At 41.9% G+C, this 23622-nt stretch overlaps 1 protein-coding gene across 2 annotated transcripts in view; it reads right to left on the reverse strand.

Moving 5' to 3' along the window:
- The window catches only part of TBX15 (T-box transcription factor 15), a 104330-nt gene that overhangs the window by 51696 nt on the left and 29012 nt on the right, over window positions 1-23622 (reverse strand). The window contains exon 1 of one of the 2 annotated variants that reach the window (XM_059137669.1): window positions 8682-8888. The exons of the other annotated variant lie outside the window; for it this stretch is intronic. The gene's annotated coding sequence lies outside the window, so the exon portion shown is untranslated. Of the gene's footprint in view, window positions 1-8681; window positions 8889-23622 lie in introns of those variants that run through there. 2 annotated transcript variants of the gene reach the window in all.

Raw genomic sequence — 23622 nt, forward strand, 5'->3', positions numbered from 1 at the left:
CAGACACAGCTATTTGTTTCCCTGGAAGTGCTCTGTGCTCCTAGATTCTCACTTCCTCACAAAATAGAGTCCAAGTGATTTTATATGCAGAATACAGGCATCAGCTCACATTTTCAATAACATAAAGTAAGCTACCCTATAATACTCTTAAAATAGGGTTAAGACCAACCCCTTAGGTAAAAATAAAAGAGTCCTTTGTAAGATGTGTTTCTAAATCATAGTCATATCAAATATTTAGGCTAACCAGATCACTGATTCCAGCTAGTAATCAGAATGCATAATCAAGTCATGAATATAAGAAATGCAGATTATTTCAATCAAATAAGATCCATTTAGAAATACAACCAGTGCCTTGAATATCAGAATACACCTCTGTGTTTTCAAGCTTTTTTATTCTCCACAATTTGTAACTTCCTGCCTTCAAAAAAACTCAGGAACTCAGAAAGACTTCTTGGCTGTCAGATGTCTCTTGTGGACAGCATTTGAACAGGGAAGTTTTGGCAAATCAAGAACATAAATGATCAAGTTATATATAACTAAGGAAGTTAAAGAAGACTTGAGAACTTGCATGGATCCAAGTTACAAGTCACTGGAGAACATCATATGACTCATACAGTCAAACCGACATGTCTATTACTATCCCAAAAAACCCTAAACAAGAGACTCTAACCATCAGCTCATAGTGTCACTTGTTTTCTATCTCTGACATATTTCATGTTGATAAAATGGACACAGTAACACTAAGTTCCCACAGAAAGTTGGGTTTAGCTTACAGCAAGTTTTCAAGTCTCAATTCACGCAAAACAATAGCAATAAGAAAATAATTCCTTCATCTACATTTTACACATCATTTAATATATCCTTCCATTTGATGGGGTAGAAATGGCATAGTTTTATATTCATTATATAAATGAGGTAATTGAGACTAAGAAAACTAAAAACAACGTGACCTAGAAGGTAAGTTTTCTGCCTCCTGATCTAATGGTCAGATCTCTCCCAAGATCATATTAGGCTCAACCCCAGCCAAAAGAGCCAGCAATTCTGTAATAACCCTCAACTACTATAACCATCCTTACAAATGAAATGGCTTAATATGTTTGATCCTGGCCAAGTCACATAACTATTCTGGCCCTCATTATCCTTAATCATTTTAACACAGCACATACACATTTAATTAGAGGTGCTATAAAGTCCCTCTTAAGTCTAATGTTTACTGGATGGATTAGTAGTGCTGCTTAAAGACCACCAAGTCTAACAACAGCAACTCAACCATGATAAGTTGAGTTAGTTGGCACGCACAGAAAATGCCTAATTTATGTGTATTTTGACTTAATATCAAAACCAGACACTGTTAAAACAGATTTCACAGTCTTTCAGGCAATTTTTGTCTCCACTTAACTAATAATTTTGAGGAATGATTCATTACTACAGTGAATAGAACACATTTATGCCTTGGACTCTGCTGTTCACCGTGAGTGGGGTGATGGAGAGTCATTTCATTTCACAGAGCCTCAGTTTCAGTATCTTTACTATTTCCTTATCTTATCTATTACTATTTCCTTATCTTTACTATTAGGGACTGGAGGAAGATATCTCCTTGCTTAGAAAATTACATTTATAGCTTAACGATAAAACAGAAATTAACAATTCTGTTAATAACAATGCTAGTGACTTAGGACTATGAGACAAATACAACCCCACAAGAACTATCCCAACCAAAGGGTTAATGGTCAACATCTATTAAACACTTACTAAGTATCTGATGCTCGGCTAAGACTTTATATACATAACATTAGTTAATAAAACAAATCTAAGCATTATTATTATCTCCATTTTATATATTATTGAAACCAAAATCCAGATTACATCAGCTCCACCTCCTGGGGACTGCAGACACATGAGACTACATTTACTTCCACTTCTATTTCACCAAATGTTTCTGTTTTGTATAGATCAGGTTATATAGTAGTAGACCAAGAGAGAGAAACTAGGTTCTTGCTCCATAGGAGCTCACAATCCAATTTCATAGGAAAGGACACACAAACTGTTAAAGAAGACTGGCTATAGAGAAAGACAACTATCATATGATCTCCCTGATATGAGGAAGTGGTGATGCAACATGGGGGCTTAAGTGGGTAGGAGAAGAATAAATGAAACAAGATGGGATTGGGAGGGAGACAAACCATAAGTGACTCTTAATCTCACAAAACAAACTGAGGGTTGCCGGGGGGAGGGGGTTTGGGAGAAGGGGGTGGGATTATGGACATTGGGGAGGGTATGTGCTTTGGTGAGTGCTGTGAAGTGTGTAAACCTGGCGATTCACAGACCTGTACCCCTGGGGATAAAAATATATGTTTATAAAAAATAAAAAATTAAAAAAAAAAAGAAGACTGGCTATGATAGGTGTTCCAATAGATATGGGAGCAAGGTATTAAGGAATTTGAAGAGCAAGCAAGTCAATGATTTGGGATCAAAAAAACTTCTCAAGGTGTAATTTGAAGATGGACTTGAAATAGAAGTTCAATATGGGCACACAAAGAATTTAGGGGGATGGAATTTAAGTTACTGGGAATAGCACCAGTAAGGACTTGCCATTTTTAGAGAATTACAAGAAGACTGATATGGCCAGAGCTTAAAATACATAAGGGAAGGGGAGAGGTGAGATAAGACATAAAGGTGGGAAGTCAGGTTCAACTCAAACTCAACTAAATGACTATTTATTTGACATTTACTATGTGCCAGTCACTCTTCTAGATCCTTGAGACCTCAGGGGGGAGTAAAATCTCTGGCCACATGGAGTTTATATTCCAGGAGGAACTTGGGTGCCTAATATGGAGTTTAGACTTTGCTTTCTTTATACCAAAGTGTTTTTTAAGTGGAGGTGATGATAGTTTTGACTTCCTTCCTAAACTGTGAATTCCACAAGCTGAATTTAATGCTTTGTCACATCTTCTATATGAATGATATACAACAGCCCAGTTTCAGTGTGGGAGAGGGGTCACAGAAGACTACTGTAGTCAGATAAGAGATGCAGAATTTTCTGAGATTAGATGTACAGTGCCACTTCCATAAGCCTGGACTTTGGCTACTCCAAGGAAGAAACCAGTCTGAAACAAAGGAGAAAGACACAACCCAGATGATAATCAAACAATCATTTTTTCCTACCGATAACTGGAACATGACTATACTGAGTGATACTTCCTATCTGATACAGGTGGGGCAGCCATTCCTTGGTCTATTTCCTAAGTCCTGAAGTCTCCAAAACCAAGACTCCCACAGCCATCTAAGGGTTCCCATTCACACCAGGGCAGACATCAGAAGCTTATAACCCAGGCAGCACTTTCTGCACCAGGCTCAAGTAAACTCCTATTTCTAGAGGATCTCTGCAGTGGAAATTGGTTCTGGGATGTCAGATTTTATCAGGTAGCTTAGCAAAATTTGGTGATGAAATTTTTCATAGAGTAATTCTAAATATGGCAGAAGCGGAGCACTTGGCACGGACTCGAGTATGGACTGAGCCCAAATTTGATACCCAGTCCAGAGCGTCAATGGAATGAACTATAACCCAGGTTGGATTAAAGTAAAATTATGATGATAGCAAACATTCAAACAAGACTGTTAGATGACTTTGGTGATGGAATGAAGTTATCTGAGTTCTCCATGCCCTCCAAGTTCTATTTGGGAAAAGGGGGGAGGTAACCCGAAGCCTGCAATTCCCATGCCAATAAGCCAATTAAGGAGACAAAAAGCACATATCTCTCAGCTGCCTAAAGCACTCACCACCTGACAACCAGCATCTGTCTCAGTGACACACAGAACTAGAGGCAGGGACCCAAAGTCATCCCTGAGAACTCAGCCTTTTAAAGAGGCTTTGCAATGAAGTGGCAGCAGTAATTTCTGTATCTATTTCTTATTGACCAAAGGCTCAATGTCTTGAAAGGTTCAGCCTCTTACGCTCCAGCATACTTTGAAAGTGGAAGCAAAAAAGGAAGAGAAGTTATGAGCACTACACTAGATATTCCGCATACATTATCTCATGCAAATTTTCATAGAAAACCTTATGAAGTGGGGATTACTGTTGCCATTTTGTAAAGGAGTTAACTGGGGCTTGGTGAGACTGAGAGGCTTTCTCACATTATGTAACTAGTCATAGTGGGATTTGAGTCCTTCTGACACTAGAGTTGATGCTCTTCCCACTCAACACTCTTTCCTCATTTTCAGAACGAGTCCTGCAGAGCTGGGTGCTTCCCGCACTGAACTTGGAAATGCAGAGCTAACATTCAGATTGTTCAGTCAGGAGATAGATCCATGGGAACTAAAGCATTGTCAGTTCTTTGGGGAGAGGAGAAAATTCAAGCCAGAGTCAGACAGGAATTTTGCTCTCAGGAGCCAGGCAGTTGTGCTCAGGAACATCTGAGATATCTTCACTGACTTAATATTATTTAATAAGTAAGTACAAAAAACCACCTTTTGTTGTACTTCACTTCCTGTCCCCAGTCCCCCAGGGTAAAACATCCAAAGGTGACAGGTCACTGAAGATCAATGTCAATGTCAAGTCACTCTTTCACTCTAGCCTAGACCATAAGCAAAACATTAGAAGGTACTCAGAAAATGTTTGGACTTTGAGAAATGTATAATGACCGCAGTGAAAGATAAGAAAAGGCAGCTGAATTAGTTCCTACTTATGCAGAATTTGATTTATTTAGGTTTAACTCCGGTCACAGTTCATGGCCCAAGAGTTTTTGATAGTCCTAAATGGATATCTATACTTGAGGAGGATTCATCTGATCACATTGTATGTGAAAGCATTAGTAAACAATACAGTATGAAATTCACATATAAGATTATATGCCAGTGATGAAGTTAATAAATCAAGAAGACCAAGAAAAAATGAAGACAAGTATGGGTCTTGTGTTTCCTAGAACAGTCCTATATAGATATTTTATTTCATTCTTCCTATAAAATCAAAATTTTTGAGATTGACTTTTGGTTCAGAAAATACTCCTGATGGAAAGCACGGAAAATGCATAAACAAAAAAATTAAAAATTGGTCACAAGCCACATGGCAATATTCTATCTAAATACCTCTTACACCAGAGATCCTCCAAAAGTTGATCCTAATTGACTGGGTGGTCTTCAAGATTTACCAGTCAATTTTGAGCCAGCAGCTGTCAACACAGGCCCCTCCTTAAGGCTCTTGGCACATTTTCTGGGTGAAGTGACACATTAGTTCATCCCCAAGCCAGTGGTTGTTTGATCTTTGCAACCACAACTACTTCTAACCTCCCACCACCACCCTGACCATTGCTGTAGCACCATAAGTCATCTGCCATAGTGGTCTTTCATTTCCATGAAGTGAGAAGGAACCCTTCCCCCATAGGCCCTAGAAGAACTTGCCTTATACCTTGTTAGCATATTCTCATTGAGCACCAATAAAAGAACAAATACGTGCTAATACACAAAAAGGGAAGAAGTAAACAGCCAACAATAAGTGTAATTCAACTTCCAGAGACAGTGCCCTTGGAGATGGAGATCTGAAACATGTAAGTAGAATAGACATTTGAGCACAACCAGGGACACAAAATTCTCTTCAAATTATATGCAAAAGACCACCAGCTACACTAAGTTTAAAACCTAACGTATCATGCCAAACATAGAGAGTCATCTTGTTTAAAGACTGTAAGAGAGGTACATGGCTGGCAAATATATAACGACCTCCCCAATAATCTTCTAAATCCATCTGTTTGATAAATCACTTATTTGTTCAGCAAATAATTGTTGATTAACTCACTGAGACCTACCAATGTGTAAGGTACTATGAGGGCAACAACACTGAATAAGATATGATCTATGTTCTCGGGAACTTACAAAAACACTTAGGAGACAGGAGGGGTCAATAATCTAATAAAAATAGATTAGTCAAAATCCAACATGGCACATAGCACACTGGGGTTTGGAATTTGGAATTCAAAAAACAAATTCTAAAGTTCACCTCTTCCCTTCCAACTGTCTAATCTCTACCAAGTCATTTAACCTCTTGAAGCCTAAGTTTTATCATTTGTAAAAGGAGGACATCATTAGTACCTACTGTGTGACTGTCTAACACAGCATGCATGTATGTGTATGTAAATACCTTATCAATAGTAAAACAGTAAAATGGATAGATAAAATGCTCATTTTCATGTTCATCTAAGAGAAACATCAACAAAATGCTATGGAAGTTTAGAGATGAGAAGACTCTCTTTCAGCCCAGGGGTCCTTTCTTGGCCTAATGAAAAGATGTCTGCAATAAAATGTCAGAAATGGGGGAAAGGGGCAGAAGAATCTCCCAGGAAAGGAGAACTTTATGGCAGAGGCACGGCAATAAAGTCTACCAGACAGGCTTAGAGAACAGCAATTAATTCAGAACACATCTGCATTATTCCTCTTATATCGTCAGTACCGGGGACAGTGCCTGGCACCTACTATGCACTTGACAGAATGTTGGTTCTGTTGAATAAATGAATGAATGAAATGCTGTATGTTTAGCAAGGCAAGAGAAGAGATATGACCAAAGAGCTGGGAAGTGTAGACTGAAGCCAGATGAAGAGACTTGCATGCTATTCATCTTCTGATCTTCCAGAGACCAATGTACCTGTGGTAATGAGGATCTTCATTGAATGCCATGTTCCCAGTGAAATCTCAATGGGGTCACCTCCATATATAACCTAAATTATTGGCATCCCACCTATTTTTCCTTCAATGACTGTGGGTTGTGTTAAGCTGATTGGCAAGGTCTCACCTCAAGTTTTTCATAGGCTTCAAACGAGTTCAGTGAATTCAGTCATTTCTGTGTGTAGCACTCGCAGCCAAGCATCTGGAAAATTCTCAGATACTAACTCTCCTCCATAGCAACTTAAGAAGAGAAGGTGCCAGAGGTCATGAAGATAAAAATGGGGAAAAGAGTAAGGCCTTCAAGTGTTAGAGCTAGTGATGCTGACGGAGAAGTAAGGTGGCACACAAGCCCTCTCCTTCTGAAACAGGGTGACCCGTTTTTAGGAACACAATGACTTCTGCCCCCTCCACACCCCCATTCAGCTAGGGTCTGTGCTGTCTGCAGTAAAGGCAAGTTTCCAGAGATGCAGCCAGGAAGGGGATAAAGCACAGTCCTCTAGAATCACACAGACCCAGATGTATGACTTTGAGCAATCAACATAACCTTTCCAAGCCAATTTCCTCATCTAAAATAGAGATGCCAATAACTCTCAGTAAAGCCCCTGGCACACAGCAGGAGTATATTAAATGTTAGTTTCTTCTATCATGTGGAAAGGGGAGTGACCACAAGGGTTAGATCCTTCCCCAATATCTGAGACATCCTGTCCATATCTGAGAGAGAGAAAGAAGGTTTGTGTTCTTTCAAATAGAGAAAATCAAATCCTAATAAAGAAAATGTAAAATGTAGATCCCATGGTGAGAAAATAATTCAGGGCCTAGAGCAGAAACCATCAAAATTGAACGGTGTTAGAAGAAACGGTGGAAAGGCAGAAGGAAGGAAAGCAAAGAAATAGTGAAAATGTCAGCTAAGAAACCCTCCTTTTGTGTGGGTCTGCCTACTTGATGTTCCCCTGGTAGAATAGCATGCCATAGACCTTGCCATGCTATTAGACCTTGCCATGCTATTGAGAACGAAAATGACTAGGATGTAAAAGAAGAGACAATAGGGAATATCACTGGGGAAAGATGTATGCTGGACCTTCAGTAAGGAAATGGGGCTGGGGAAAAAAAGTCGAACCTTGACTTCCGTCAACCTTGGCTGGAGATGCAGTCCAAGGGCACTGTTCCATGAGAAAGGGCGACACATGAAGGAGCTGGGAGGCCACAGCATCCCCTGCTCCAAATCAACATCACTCACCCTCTGGGCTCACCCTTTGGTAATGGCAAATGTAATTGACCCCACAATCACACTCAGGTGGCAGGAAAGATCTAGAGCTCAAGGGAGTCTCCCAGGGAGCATGGGGATAAGGTCTGAAAGCTGTGCACTCTAACCCTATCAGGGAGACTTAGCCAAGGTAACCTGCCCAGTGCCACCCACCCAGAAGTACCAGAGAGAAACAAAGGACCCCGGTCTTGGTCTGAAGCCTGAACCCATCCACTGTGCCACACTTTCTTCGGAAATCCTAAAGCCAAACACTTTGACAAGGGAAAAGAATCCAGTTGGGAGTATAAGGCAAGCGCTGAGAGTGAAATGCACACCTTGGATTAATCATGTTTGTGGCAGTGGCTTTATATTTACAATTCACTGACGACCCTCAGCCGGAGATGCTTACCAAACTTGGAATTCCATACTCACATCCCAGGGCTCCAGAACCCTCCCGAAAAACCCCCCTCCTGTCTTCTCCGGTCTTCTTTCTTCCTTCTAAGGCCCTCCTCAGAAAGGAATGAGTTGTCAAAGGATGCTCATTGTAGAGCAAATTTTTGGTAATGGCAAAGAAGAGGGTAGGGTAAGGTAAGGGCTTGCCTAACACTGTCCTCTACATGAAGGCTGACTTGGAAGGCTGATTTGGGAATCCCAATGTCAACACATTATTCCTAATTCCATTCCTGCCTCCCTGAGTAAGTCTGCTGGGATCACTTAACTCCACTCGTTCTTCCACCAACACCTTGGCTCCAGCATGCCTCTGTTTTCCCCCAGGCCTACCTACCTTGATCAGAATGACTCTTGAAGAGACAGTGTCCTCCAAGTGTGTCAGCAATTCAGACACGGACAGCTTCTAAAATAGCTGGTGTGTGGCTGCCGGGTGTCTGCTGCTCTCCGAAGGAGCGGTGCTGTCACTGAGGTAGCAGGACTTCCTTGCCAAAGCTGCTCTCACCCTCCTCCCCATAAGGCTCTTCACTCCCTCTCCCTGTCCCAGCCCAGGAAGACTTGGAGCCCCAGGGCCGTGGCATTTAAGCACTGTCACAGTTCCCACTCAATCCCCATCGTGGTGCCAGCTCGGCATGTCATGATGACCCAGCCTGAACTGTATTTAGAAGCCTGGGGCATGGCACTGTGTTCTAGCCCATCTCAGAGTGACAGGAGATTTCCTGAGCACCTGGGCTTGGGATTCCCTCCAGAGGATGAGGGTCAAAAGGACTTTCCAAATGGTCTGTTTCCTTCTCATGAGGGTCCCCATCTGCTGGAGGCCCTTCTCAGAGACTCAATCTCTGTCAATGCTACCATTTCACCCTGTTGTAAAATCCAGCCTTTTTATAAAGCTTGTAAGAAGTGTTACAGGAAAGAGAGAATTGTGGGAAAATCTGTCAGAAAATAGGTTTAGTGGTCTGTCCATGGACTATTCTTACAAACATACATTTCCCTAGAATTATACCCCGGGGATGCACAGAATCTACCAGATGTTGCCAGTGAACAGGGAGAGACTGCCTAGGACTCTTAACTTCTTGGGGGACAGTACATAATAATTCACTTCATCTTCTTGGCAGCCTCTATGCCCATCTTGAAAGTAGCCTACTGGAGTCAAAAAAAAAAAAAAAAATAGAAGTTATTCCTAGTTACTGGTTTAAAAAAAAAAAAAAAAAAAACACCTTCTTTTATTTACACTTGAATGTAATCTCCACCCAGACAGGCAGACTGATAATTGAATAACACTAATTGGGTTGGCTGACAGTTTTGAGGGTTACTGCACATGGAGTGGGTCTAGTCCTCAGCTCCACTGGAGCACTGGAGAAAGAAAGGCTTTTTTCTCATTGACCCTCAACCCTCTGCACCAGTGTCCCTGACTAGAGTCCCATGGAGATACCCTGTCATTTAAAAGGCATCAGTGTTTGGCCTCTCCCCATTTCTGGGCAAGGACCCAACACTCAGAGAACGTGGTTTGGGGATCATGGCATCTAATCCATTCAAGGATTATTTTCCCCCCTACTGCTCAGATGGGTATGTTAATCATCACCTCCCTTTGTTCTGTAATAAATTCAGCCCTGGCTAATTCTGAGCCTCTTTGCATCACTGGAGTTTAAAGATGGCAGTTTTTGACAGGTCAGATATTTAGAATCAACAGACCACCAACCAATCAAAAATCTTAAGTAGTTTTAGGAACATGTGGAAGTAATTTTTTTCCCAGAATTCACAAGTCTGAATGATGAGATCTCATTGATGGCATTTGGGCTGTTGTACCTATTAAAATATTACTTTATATACCATATTCTATGTGTAATCAAAACTGATTTAACAGTGAAGGCAGATTTTCCTTATTATACCAAATATCACGTGTTATCAGATAAAAATTACAATGGAGTACACACTATGCACCATCTTTAAAAGAATTCATAAAAAATGAGATAAAATTACAAGTGTGTGTGAGGTCACCTGGCTGGCTCAGTCAGTGGAGCATGTGACTCTTAATCTCAGGGTCATGAGTTCAAGCCCCATGTTGAGCATAGAGCTTACTTAAAAATATATGTGTGTGTGTGTGTACATTATATATATATATATAAATATATGTATACGTATTTTTAAGTAAGCTCTATGCTTCACATATATGCATATATGAATGCACAATGACTACAGATGGAAAATACAAATGTCATAGACTACTTCACAGTATAACTTCACAGAAATCAGAATATTTTGTGTGACACTAGCTGTATACATACATTTTAATTATAACCATCTCAACTGCATGCAGTGAATCTTTTTATAAAGGAAAAACTGTTTTGTAAGATATTAATTTCTAATTTTTTCAAGGAAGAGGCTATTAACCTAATGTCAGTGGAAGGGCTTTGGGGTTTCATATGACCTAAAGTCATAGGCTAAATTTGTAAGAACTTGCATTTCTCTGGGAAGAGAATGTATGGTATTTATGGGATTCTCAAAGCAATCCATGACTTTAAAAGGCTGAGGACCACTGGTTTGAGAGGCTTTCTCCAAGTGGGGAACATGTCTAATTTTTAAGTTCTTCTGCTGTAATGTAAAGCATTTCCCCTTCACCAGATATTTTCAGGAGAAATATTTAAAATACGACACAGAATACCAGCAGGGCATCTTCACAAAAACAAGTTCTTTGTCTCCCTCACAAAGACAAAGTGGTTGTGTTTCCCTGTGAGTGTTAAACTTTCTCTGTATGGTTCCTTATTTCTTATTTATCTGCATTTTAACCACATATACATGTATGTATAAATGTGTTTTTTTAATCATTTGGGAAGATAGAAGGAATTAAAAATTATCTTTAAGTGAAAGAAATGGGACTTTTTCTTCAGCCTTGCTGCTTTGACTCATTCATACCCCCTCGCTCTCCTTCCCCCTGCCCCTCAGAAAACCCTCAGTTGGCAAAGGAGGCCCAGGCTCACCAGGCCATTTCTCCTTCTGTGTGCTAAAACCACAGTAAGTTTGCTACTGTGGGACACACAGTCATCCCTCACCAGGGATGGGCTCCAGGTCAGTGGCTCCCATGCCTTAGAAGAAACCCTTCTCCCAATCTCTGCCCCCCACCCCCACCCCCCACCCTGTGTCCTCTAGGGCAATCCCGGCAGGAGGCAGCTCCTCAGGGAAGACTGGGCACAGTGAGTAGGTGACATTGCCTACTGCAGGCCTGCCAAGGCTTTCCTAAAGGCCACAGCAACTGAGCCTGCCCACGAGAACATTTTGGTGAGCTCAGTTTGTTTGCTACTGAGAACTCTCTTGCCCTCAGAGTCTATTTTTACCATGCTGTGACGCGGAAGACTCCGCTGTCACAAAAGTGAATGATAAATAGAGTAAACTCTCCATTATCTGTCATTCTGTGGTGAAAGGGAACCCTGGATTCAGACCAGAAGGCGGGAGTTGGAGCCCTGGTTCTGACCTTGGTTATGACCTTAAGGAAGCCACTGTGTCCCACTGAGTGTCAGCTGAGGCATCTGTAGAAAGTGGATAAGGAATCCCACTGCTTATCCCACTTGATGAGTCCTCAGCAGGATGAAATCATGCGGATGAAAGCACTTTATCAATTACAATGTGCCTTCGAAATCTAGGTCATCAGCACCACATTTCATCATTTAACCTGCAGAGAATTCTCCCTGTGCTTGAAAGACCGTGGTAAACCCTCATTGATGTGTCCACACCGATTAAAAAATGGGAAACTGAGGCTCCGAAGCAAAAGCAAAATGTGACGTGAGGTCTGCTGCCTGGGAGCCTGCACTGTCTCCTCTCACTCCCCCAGGCCTCCCACACGTTATGCACTTGACTTACTCTTGCTAAGCAACTACTTCCTGAAAACAGACTTGATGAGACTCCCTAGCTCCTTGAAGCAGGGATCTAGACAAAATGCCCTCCCCAGCATCTCATCCCATGACCTAGGATTCTGCTAGATCTGAGCAAGGTGCCTGGGTCCCTAATGGCGGGGTGGGGACTAGTGCCCATGTCTGCTGTCCAGTGGATCCTATTACATCATTGCCACTGTGGCCCCTGAGCTCCCACACTGGGCCATCGCCCTTGTGATAACCTCACAGCACGACAAGTTCTTGAACTATCAATGAGAGATCACGGTAGAGTTAGGGGCTCTCCATGCTATGTAGGCACTTTACTATATTCTGATTCTCTGTTAATCAAAGCATACAGCGTCTCTTCACCGATCAAGGAAAACAGCCCGTCCCCTACCTAACACAGCACACAGGTAGTTTTCTTTAAATGATCAGATCACATTACACACTCTAGGAGATCTGCTCCATCACGGACCCCTTTATATGGAGATCACTAGGCTGTAGACCGTTATTATAGCCGAATCACTTTGTCATTATCAGTGACAGGAGGCTTTGTTCATTCCAATGACAAAATGTTTTGTGGATAGGCCCATGGGCTTCCCAGACCTGCAGCAGAACTGGCCTTCTGCTCCCTTAGTGTGAAATGAAGGCCAGTCCCAGCAAAACTCCAAGTATTCTGTAAAGTTACTGAGCTTTTTCAAAGTCTAACATTCCTGTCTCTCTTCTCTCTGGACTTCAGTGTAGCTCTTCTCTCAAAGCATACCTCACTTCTTTGCTCTAACGACTTGCTATTGTGGCTGGATTCAACAACGTTTAAAAACTCTGCGAGGAAATACCTAAGGAAGGATGCTGCTATTGATTCTCATTCCTCAAAAGAACTTTCTGGAGCCTGCTGCTTGTTGCCAAAGAGGAAGTGACATCTCTTCCCTCCGGAAAGACCCTACTGAGATTTGAGCTGGGATTATGCATCTGGATTCAGTTTTCGCAAAACTATTTGTGGAGATGGATGTTCTGCTAACTCAGCCTTTAGAAGAAAGCATGTGATATGTTTCTTGTCCTGTTCTTAAACTAAACTACCTGTGAAAGTCTTCCTTCTTGTCATTTTTTATAATTTAATTATGAACCATGTGGTCCATGAAAAAAAATACATATCCTTAAGCAAGGAGGGAAAATGGGTTTTAACACATATGTCAACTGTGGTCACTTGATGGTGGCAGTCAGGAGCACAGAACTGAGGAGCGTGAGACTCCAGGTTCAAAGGGAAGAGCACCAGATTGATGAGCAATGTGTGCCAAGGGCACAGAAATAGGGGACAGCAGCCTATGTGTGACATACTCACTATTATATTTATTCCAAGGCTTCTACTAAAATGCTATCACACATGAATCAGCACACTGTCCCTCTTACCTGCTTTAGGGGAATAAAGGCTATCGTGCTATTGTTCATATTTTGTGCCATTCTTTCCAAGTAGACCAGGTCTTCTGGAGGCAGCAGATAGGCCACTAATCTCTATCCTCTAGCAATAAGGTCATCATGTTAGCAAAGTTCCTCTGCTCTGACACAGTTGTGGTTTTAATGGAGAACTAATGTCTTCATCAGTATCTGTGCTATTTCACACTTCATTTCCTTCCCCAGCTCTTGGATGAAAACCATCCGGTCCTGGTGATTTACTTTGTGAGAGTTTCTTTCAAGTTAGTTTCCTTCTCTAGGGATGCCATGCAAGCATTTTCAGAGCTCCAGCTGGGGAGCACCCAGCCTTGAAACATCAGTGGGTGATCAAGTCATTCAAGAAAGCCAAAGGCCTTGGCAGGCACCTAGCAGTGAGGTCCTTAGCCTCAGCCTTTGAGGCCGAGGGTAACAGAAGCAGCTGCTACATTTTCTGCCTCTCGGGCTGTACTGGTTCAATGCGGCAAGGTGGTCTAGACTGCTAGGACCCTGAACACTAGGAGCACACAGAAGGAAAACACAGGTGCTTTAAACTGAAACAGTTCAGGCCTTTCTCAGTGAGTTTCACAAAATCTCCAAACAACCTCGAGGCAAAAATGATCTTGAACTTCTTTTCTAGCCCTGTGGTTGCAGTAACCCACCTCCCCAGCCCAGATTCTCTAAAACAGTCCTAATTTCCAGTATTCTATTCTGTGGCTCTTGACATATATTTGCATTTAAAATATACAGATAGGAGATGACATCCTAATAGCTGGCTTGAAAAACCATCCCTTAGCGTGAGTACACAATAAAATTCTTAACTTTTAATTTGGCACATTCTGGCCAAATGGCACAACTGGCAGAAGTGGGTATGGAGGCTGAAGGAAAAAGTGGCACAACTTCCAAAAAAAAAAAAAAAAATTTAAGGGCTGCTCTTCCAGGACAGAAACATAAAGCAGCGCTGGGCTGTAACAGTCACGCAGCTTTGGGGATGCGGCATATGCGGCTGGTGAAGGACAGATTCCCGGACAGCCTCCTCGGGCAAGGCCACGCCTAACGTGCTCTCCACGGGGAGACGGCGACAAAGAAGGATTGAGGACGATGGACCCAAGGAGAAGCTGTCTAATGCAGAGCCAAGACCCACCAGCAAGAAGAGAACCTCCCACTGCATGTATCCTTGGGGCCTACATGATGTGGTCTCGTTTTTAAGGAGGCCAGAGCCGTGTTGGACCATTGAAGAATCTGCCACCTGCTGCGTTGGTCACTAATACCTTCCTTCAGAGCAAATTCCACAAAGAGCACCCGGCCCAAGGCCTTCCCAGAGAAGCCTGTCTAAAGTGGCACAGGCCTGAGCTACCCGACATCTGCTGTGCTTTTGCTGCTGCTGTTTTGTGGCATTTTCAGGTTTTTTTTTATATATTGTTTTTTTTTTTTTTTAAAGACTGATACTCATATCTTGATGACTCTGAGCCCGCCCTTCATCCTCCGAGAGGTAAGCATTAATCAGAAGACCACAGAGAGTTCACTATTATCAACAAGAGTAAGAATGAACAGCCTCAATTTCTCATGGCTTGCTGGCATGAAAGCATGGTGTGCTCCCTATTTCTCATTGGAGGACCAGGCAGGTCATTCTCAGTCTCAGCATGTGTGACCTTGGGTCTCTGCCAAAGGAGGCAGTCAAAACAGGAAAGCCAAGCATGTCACAGGGGCACTCTGAATGAGTGCTAGCATTTATGCCACCCAAAAAAGTAGCACCCATGAGCCATGTTCACACTACAACCAATGTAAATTTTTAAGAACAGATAAAAAATCATTACACTGTTCAGATGTCCTCTAGCTATGTACAATAAGGGTGGAATATTCCAGAAAGCAAATGACTAGGGGAGAAAAAAAAAAAAAGAACTACATCCCTAATGTCATAAAAGACCTAGTTTGGAATAAGTTTCCTTGATGGTAGAGAAATGAATCTCCTTGCTCAAAGGCTAGAAATGTCCAAATTCCAGCTGTCAGAAGATAACAAAAGCATGGGGAGGGAGTTTATGTCTCCACGGTAGGTGATACTGTCCCTGCCTAACTTGGTGTTCTACATTCTTCGTAGACCCTAACATTGACTAGAGTCCCCCACAGTGCTCACATTCAGTACCTCAGAATAAGAATCAGGGAGGTCTTGAGTAATGATAATACCAATCATTGGCTCCGAGCCTGGAGCAAATCTGTGGAATCCCAGGCCTGGTCCTCCCACTTTGGCTGGCAGGGTCTCCAAATGGCCCTTGAGCCCTCCTTGGCGGTCATTAAAGTTCACCTATGGCCACGCAGGTACAATTCTCTGCTCTGCCTCATGGCCTTGGTTGCAACACCCCATTGTTCCTGATCCCAGTGGGGAGCCTGAAGGTCACCACTGGCCTAGACCAAAACTGCTTTCTGCTCCCATCACTACCAGTTCCCACCACACACTCCAAAGTTTACCAGCTTGATGCCAATGCTTCCTATCCCTACGTGGGCCTTGATGCTTCACCAGACCTACAGCCCCTACAGGGTTCTCTGTTCTGTGCCATCCCTGCTGCACATGGGAGAGGGCCCCATCCCCAGCAGTGTCGGAAATCTGAACGGGACTCTCGAGCAGTGCCTTCAGATGATGTAAGTGTACTACAAGGAGCAAGTTTCTCTGTGCTTAAAACTAACCAGGTCCTCAGGCTGAAACCAAGACTCTCAGGTCTCAGATGGGCCCTTATGAAGAGACAACCTTGTTCAGCACTCCCTTTTATAAGCCTTGTTACAATCCTGGAGCCAACCAGCAGTTCCAGGTGTTGAATACCTCTGCCTCCCTGGCTGCCTGGCCTAACGTAGCTCTGAACACCTACAAATGCCCATCCTGGGTGCCCACGTGAAGAATGGCTGACCTTCCCAGCTAGGCTAGCCACAGGAGGCGCCACAGACAGAACCACAGTTACTGTTTAGCTCTGAGAAGGCTGATAAAGACTTTTTTCTTGCCCTAGAGCCCACCAAAAAAAAAAAAAAACCCAGAAATCAAGGACTTCTTTTACCTGAAATTCTTTGTTTCAGAGTACCAAGCACAGGACACCACCAGGAAAAGACTCTGAGCACTTTAAGGAATGGTATATTTCCCAGCCACTTCCATCCACCCTCAGCTCAAGCATCTTAGAACAGCAGAGAAACAGAGAAAGCAGCCCCAAAAGGAGGCTGGGAGAAAAGGAGGCATTCCTTTGTTGTTGTTGTTGTTTTAAAAGTATATAGACCCAGTCCTGACATTTTTCCACATAGCTAGCGACTGTTTTCTGGACTATTCTCTTTAAGACTGAGAGTGTTCTCTTGAACACTTGATTTTTGTGACAAAATTCATCAAGGCCACTGCTTCTAATTATAAAACACATTTTAAAATGCAGTTTCACTATTTCACGGTTCCCACAATAAGACTTCGGATGGTAACAGAAGATGCATGAGCAAAGCCGTGTGCCCATAATATGTATGAAGTTACACATATGGGAATTGTCTGAAACTCATGTCTTCCTAACTCAGCACTAATACCTTACACACAAGGCTGTTTCAAGTTTTTCTTTCTTTTTTTCTTTCCAATTTATTGACCTTCATGCTCAAGTAAGTCAACAATTCTCTCCATGAAATTTTTTCAATAAAACTTGGGATCTATTTTCCTGCCCCCTACAAAGGTAGACATTATTTCAGCAAATTTGGATTCACTCTAAGTAAACACTCTAAAAAGGCCAAGGAATGGTCTGTATTTGGAGTGGGAGTAGTCCTAACATCAACACTGTGGACTGTGTATAATGGCTTTGCCTACCTTTCCAAGTCTCAAACCAGGAAGCCCAAACAAAGCCTAGTGTCCTATCCCTCATGTCACATGACAGCCAGGTGATGACTGGGGGGAATACTAATCTTCCTGTGGACACCTGAAAAAGCCTCAATCTGATCAGCTACTTTCTAGTAGACTGTCAAAGCCTTCTTTTTCTCCAACCTGCCACCACATCAAACTGTAATTTGATGACTAAATGTCACAAATGGACAAAGTCAGATGAACCTTCAGGGACCAAGAAGTTCCCCTACTTGGCTTGCCAAAGCCGGATCAAAGGAAGCTTGGAGTGGGTGCAATATCACAGCCTTGGAACAGAGGTCAGCTATTTGGCCTTTTCCTGGCTTCCAATGACATTGAATACAACAGATAAATTAAGATCAAGGCGCACGGCAGTTCTAAAAGCACCAGCCTGTCCCCAGGAGATCCCAGGGGAGAGCCATCATCCACTGCAGGCCAGATCTTGTCGTCACTTGGAGGAATGCCTGTTAACATGGGACTGGATTACGTACAACAATGTCTAATCAAAAGCCCTACAACATGATCACAGAAGGGGGCAAACTCATCAAGAGTACTCACTTGGCCAAGGAAGGGATCCTAATGCAGCCCAGGACAAAGTTGACGAAACTCCCTCTGCTCCCGCTCCTGATTAAGCATATGTGTGTGGAGAGGTGATTACCCAAAATAGCAAGAGAGCTCAAGCTCAAGTGCTTACGGGAAAACCTGACCCTTTTAACTTAAGGCAAGCATGGCCTACCAGCAAATCTCAAAGACAGGAAGTATTTCTGGGCTTAATAACTCAAGCTGATATTCATTTCAAGTTGGGGGATTTCCTTAATTCAACTGCTGGTTTCCAAAGTTGGTGTACACGGGCATCCCAGCTGTGAGGGCTGCATGAGGTGATCAGTCCGTATCCAGTAGAGCCCTGGAATTCTACCAGAACCTACCCCTACCATTTAGGGTGCAGAATCCCAAGCATCTCCTGGCTGGAAGAATTATGAGATGCCAAGCTTCAGGCTTCACTGGGCCCAAGAATATGGCCTAAGAAGGGAGCATAAAAAATGTAAACCATCTCTCCAGGAGCCATCTTCATGGGCAGCAGAGAAGTCACTTACATGTTTTCATCTGAGGATTGCCAGGAAGGCCTCTCTTGCTTTAGGTTTGCCTAGAGTTCAATGCTGAAGATCATCAAGGTCATAGTTCTATTTTTATTTAAAAGAGACTTTTCATTATACAGGTACCCCTTTCTTTTAAAAGGCCATCTGCTTTTTAAATAAGGAACAATGTGGTGGGGCACCTGGGTGGCTCAGTCATTAAGTGACTGCCTTTGGCTCAGGTCAAGATCCCAGGGTCCTGGGATTGAGGCCCACTTAGGGCTTCCTGCTCAGTGGGAAGACTGCTTTTCCCTCTCCCACTCCCCCTGCTTGTTTTTCCTCTCTTGCTGTATCTTCTATCAAATAAATAAATAAAATCTTTAAAAAAAAAAAAAAAAGGAACAATGTGGTTAAGAAAAAAAAAAAATGTTTAGGAAAAGTGAAGTCTGGAATTGCTATAGTGATTTTGCTTCAACAAAAGAACGTCTAGAACCACTCCAGGGCCACAAGTATAAGCTAACATACACACACACACACACACACACACACACACACAAACTATAAATTTGCACAATTCAACAAATCTCATCACTGTATCTCCCATGTCACACATCATAAAATAGTTGCAGTTGTTTCAGAAAAACAATCAATGCATGAATAACTCCTATCCACATACAATAGGAGATGCCAATACAAACAATGCAGAGCTCCTGTCCCCAAGGCGTTTACAACCTTGAGTGTAGGCAGTATGGAGATATACAATTATTGGGCCAGGAAAAAACTTTGGCATGCTTTTCTGCTAGGTAATATCCTTTCTGCAAGTCTGGCAACATCACTCACAAGAGCTCAGAGCTTCCAGCTCTAGAACAATCAGGAGTGAATAAAGGCAGAGAATGTCATAAGGTCATGCTCTCCTACTTTAACTCCATTACCCTGCTCAAGGCTCAAAGGAATTCTTCTGCGTGGAAATTCAGTGAGACCCAAGACAGTTAAGGCAGCCTACTCTTCCCTATGTGCGTCTCACTGAGATTCATAGCCCAGGTTTAAAAGGTCATCTATGAAACAGTTCATCTTTCTAGGCAAGGCAAATGTGCAGAGTTCATCCAAGGTCTGCAAAGACTTCCTGTCCTATATGAGCTGTGGGGTCTTGCTGCCTTCTCCATCCGCTTCCATTAAGAGTTAGTACAGACTTACTGTTGGCACCCATGTAATATAGTGATGATTTATACACTTTCATGTGGCATTTGCCATGGCTTAATGGAGACTCTTCTTGCCTTCCCAACTAGAATATAAACTACTTGGGAGCAGGGACCATATTTTATGCTCTAGAGAATCAACAAGAACTAATCATAGAACCAAACATCACTAGATATATTGAGTTAACTGGGGGGGGGGGGTTAATTGCAGTTCTTAACAAACACACCCAAATAAAACAATTACCTAAATGAAAATGATACATCAATACACCTGTGCAAATCATACCCAGACCTGGAATGCTAAACCAAAGAAGAACAATAGAGTCAAAGAAGAAGACTAACAGATGACACCTTTTCATTGGAAATGCTGATGACATCACACATAGAATATAGTGTCTAGTACAATGAACCTAATAAATAACATGGAATCCAACCTCTATCTTCATCTAGAATATCATCTCCAAAAAATAAAGTAGTTGATGTATTAAAATTTAATTATATTGTTCTAGGGTTGGAGCAGGAAAAGTGCAATATCATGTTGCATCAGAGAGTAAGAAATTGCTCAAAGAAAAATGGGAACACGTCAAAGCATACAAAGGCTAATTGGAAAAGACATCCACTGGCCAAATCAGGAGTGATCTGAGTATCAAAATAAATAAGAACAGGTTATACACCTTTAAATGATATAGGAACCTAGGAGTCCATGAGTCCATTTAAATAAATAAATACATAAATACATAAATATTTTACTTAACTCACTAATAAAAAAGATTAGCTCTTCTTTGTACTAGAAGACCAGCTAATAAAAGCAGAAGGAAGGATGGAGATAAAAAGACAATCATCAATGGACTTCCAGTTTCCAGGCCAGCATATAAAGAGCTTAAAGGTCATCACTCCACCCTAACAGCAACTAAAAATCTGTGCAAACTGAAAGGTCAACAATTCCCCTGGAATATGTCAGAGAAACAAGATCACAGCGCAAACCACTCCCTGCCCCACCCCCAGAACTGGAGATGGACAGGCAGATACTGAGACTCTTAACTTACTAGAACAGAAACCCAAAAGAACAAACCCCTACAGGAATGGTGTCAGGGTCAGAAAACCTGATTATAATGGACAAATTGCTAGAGGCTCGACCAGAACAAGTATGAGAGTTAGACACTCCAGGGGGCCTCGATCCTAGAGGGCTCCCACACTTGGGTGACCTTTACCTCCAGGAGCTCTGCCAGGAGCTCTTCATAGCAACTAGCAAAGAAAAATCTCCTCATGTTTGCAGTCTAGGGAGAAAAATATATTTTTCTGAAATATACCACAACATTCTTTCCTCAACAAGGCCCACCCTCAGAAGAGCCTAACCTACCTGGGGAAGGGAAGTGTCACGATTCTGGCCCCTCCAGCCGTCCTGTCCCAACCACAGGGGAGGGAGGAGGAACCCGGAGGACTGATGAAGTTCATGGTCCCGGAGCACAGGCTCACCTGTGCCCCAATCACAGGACACTACAGAATACTCCCCTTCTCCCACAGTGTCTGCTTGAACACCATAATGGAACTAAACTAAAAATCAATAGCTGAAAGAGAGCTGGAAAAATCCCCAAATCCTTGGGAAGTAAACAACATGCTTCCAAACAACATATAAATCAAAGAAGAAATCTCAAGAATATGTTTTTTAATACTCTGAACTAAACAAAAATGGAAAACAATCATCAGTGGGTGCTAAACAAATGGGTGAAAGTGTGATTAGGAACCAAACACAGAGTCTCAAAATAACTCTCTATAAATTATTTATTAATTTAAAAGAGAATAAACTAACTTTATGGTAGAGAGAACTGTCTGGCACTACCTGAACCAAGCAGCCAAAGGGAATATCACCAAAATGGCACAATCAACCCTATCATGGCCATTATTCCACAATATAGTCATATATCAAATTATGACATTGTACACCTAAAATTTACACAATGTTATATGTCAGTGAAATCTCAATACAAATGGGAGGGGGAAAAAAGCAGCTGGGTGATGTCTTCTCAAAAAAAAAAAAAAAGAAAAAAAGAAAAAAGAAAAAAGGAAGTCAGCATCCCCAAAACTAGAATAAACCACTATCATGGGCTTTCAATATGGTAAACTGAGGATACATCATTCTGTGGTATTCCAGCCAAAGACGCATAACCTTGAATCTAAACATGAGAAGACATCAGACAAACCAAACTCAGGAACAGGCTACAAAGGAACTTTGCCCTTCAAAAACTAACAAGGTCAAGAAAGACAAGGAAAGTCTGAGGAACTATTCCAGATTAAAGGACATTAAAGGAATTTGACAACCAAAGTTGATGCAAGATGTTGGGTTAGATCTTGAATCCCGGAAAAAGGAACAGCTGTCATGAACATTAGGTCCAATGGTGAAAACTGAATATGGACTGTGGGTTGTATAACAGATTGTATCAATGAATGAAGTCTCCTATTTACTAAGGAATGTTTCAGAAAACAATTATATATTTATATGTATCATATGTATATATATATATGTGTGTACATGTATGTGTAGGTCTATGCTTATACGTATTGTGTGCATTCATACATGTGTTTGCTCATATCTATGTGTGTTCATATATGTGTGCATGTATACACAAAGAGAAAGGGAAAACAAATGAGGCAAAATATAAACAATTAGTGAAGCTGAGTAAAGAGTATATGGACAATAATCCCTTGAATAGTTCCTATAACATTCCTGCAAATTTGATATTATGTCAAAATCAAAAGTTTAAAAAATATTTAATTTGGGGAAACTTTAAAAAAGATTTTGGAAAAAAAATCACATTATCCAAGAGCTAAAAATACACTTATAATCTTTAAAATTAGATTAACTCTGCAGACACACCAAAATTATGGAAGTTACAGCAGAAGTTTGCCTAATAAAGCTGAAGATTCAAGAATGGGTTCCCTGGTTCCTGACTATATCCATTCATATGAGAAATTTTTAAAATGAGATTTGACTGGGGCCCGTGGGTGGCTCAGTTGGTTAAGCCTCTGCCTTTGGTTCAGGTCATGATTGGTGTCCTGGGATCCAGTCCTGCATTGGGCTCCCTTCTCATTGGGCAATATGCTTCTCCCTTTCCCTCTGCACGCCCCCCCCCCCCAATGCTCTGTCTCTGTCTTTCTCTCAAATAAATAAATAAAATCTTTTTAAAATTTATATTTGATTACAGAACATTACATTTAACTAACTATTGCAGTATTGGATGAAATGCAAAGTCCTAGGGAACAACAGAAATAATTAAGTGTTGAAAATGCAACCCTACCCTTGACAGTAATCAAGGAAGAAAAAGAAAATGAAGAATTTGGTCAGCACTGGACCAATCCAATGAGTGATCAGCCTTTAGCTCAGGGTGATGCCTTGACACAATGCCCCTTCCCCAGATCCAGGTGTTGGAGTTTCCCTAGAGCAGGGCCAGGACAAGGATGAGGTGAGTAAGGCAACATTGAAGGTAGCACCGAAAACTTCTGTAATCAAAATACACAATATTTTAATGCAATATTTTTAAAAATAAAAATTAATACAAAAATCAGTGATGAACAAAATATCCAAATATTAAATAAAGACACTGTTATGGACTGAATGTTTGTGTCCCCTATAATTTGTATGCTCATGCTTTAACCCCCTATGTGATGGTATTTGGAAATGGGGACTTGGAAAAATAATTAGAGCTAGAGGAGGTCATGAGGATGGGGCCCCCATAATGGGATTAGTGCCCTTTTAGGAAGGGACACCAGAGTGCACGCTCTCACTGGTATGCATGCTCTGTCTCTCTCTCTCTCCCTCTATTTCCACCATATGCAGACACGGGGAAAGGGCAGCCAACTGCAAGCCAGGAAG

Source organism: Mustela lutreola, chromosome 10 (assembly GCF_030435805.1).
Source record: "Mustela lutreola isolate mMusLut2 chromosome 10, mMusLut2.pri, whole genome shotgun sequence".
Lineage (NCBI taxonomy): Eukaryota > Metazoa > Chordata > Mammalia > Carnivora > Mustelidae > Mustela > Mustela lutreola.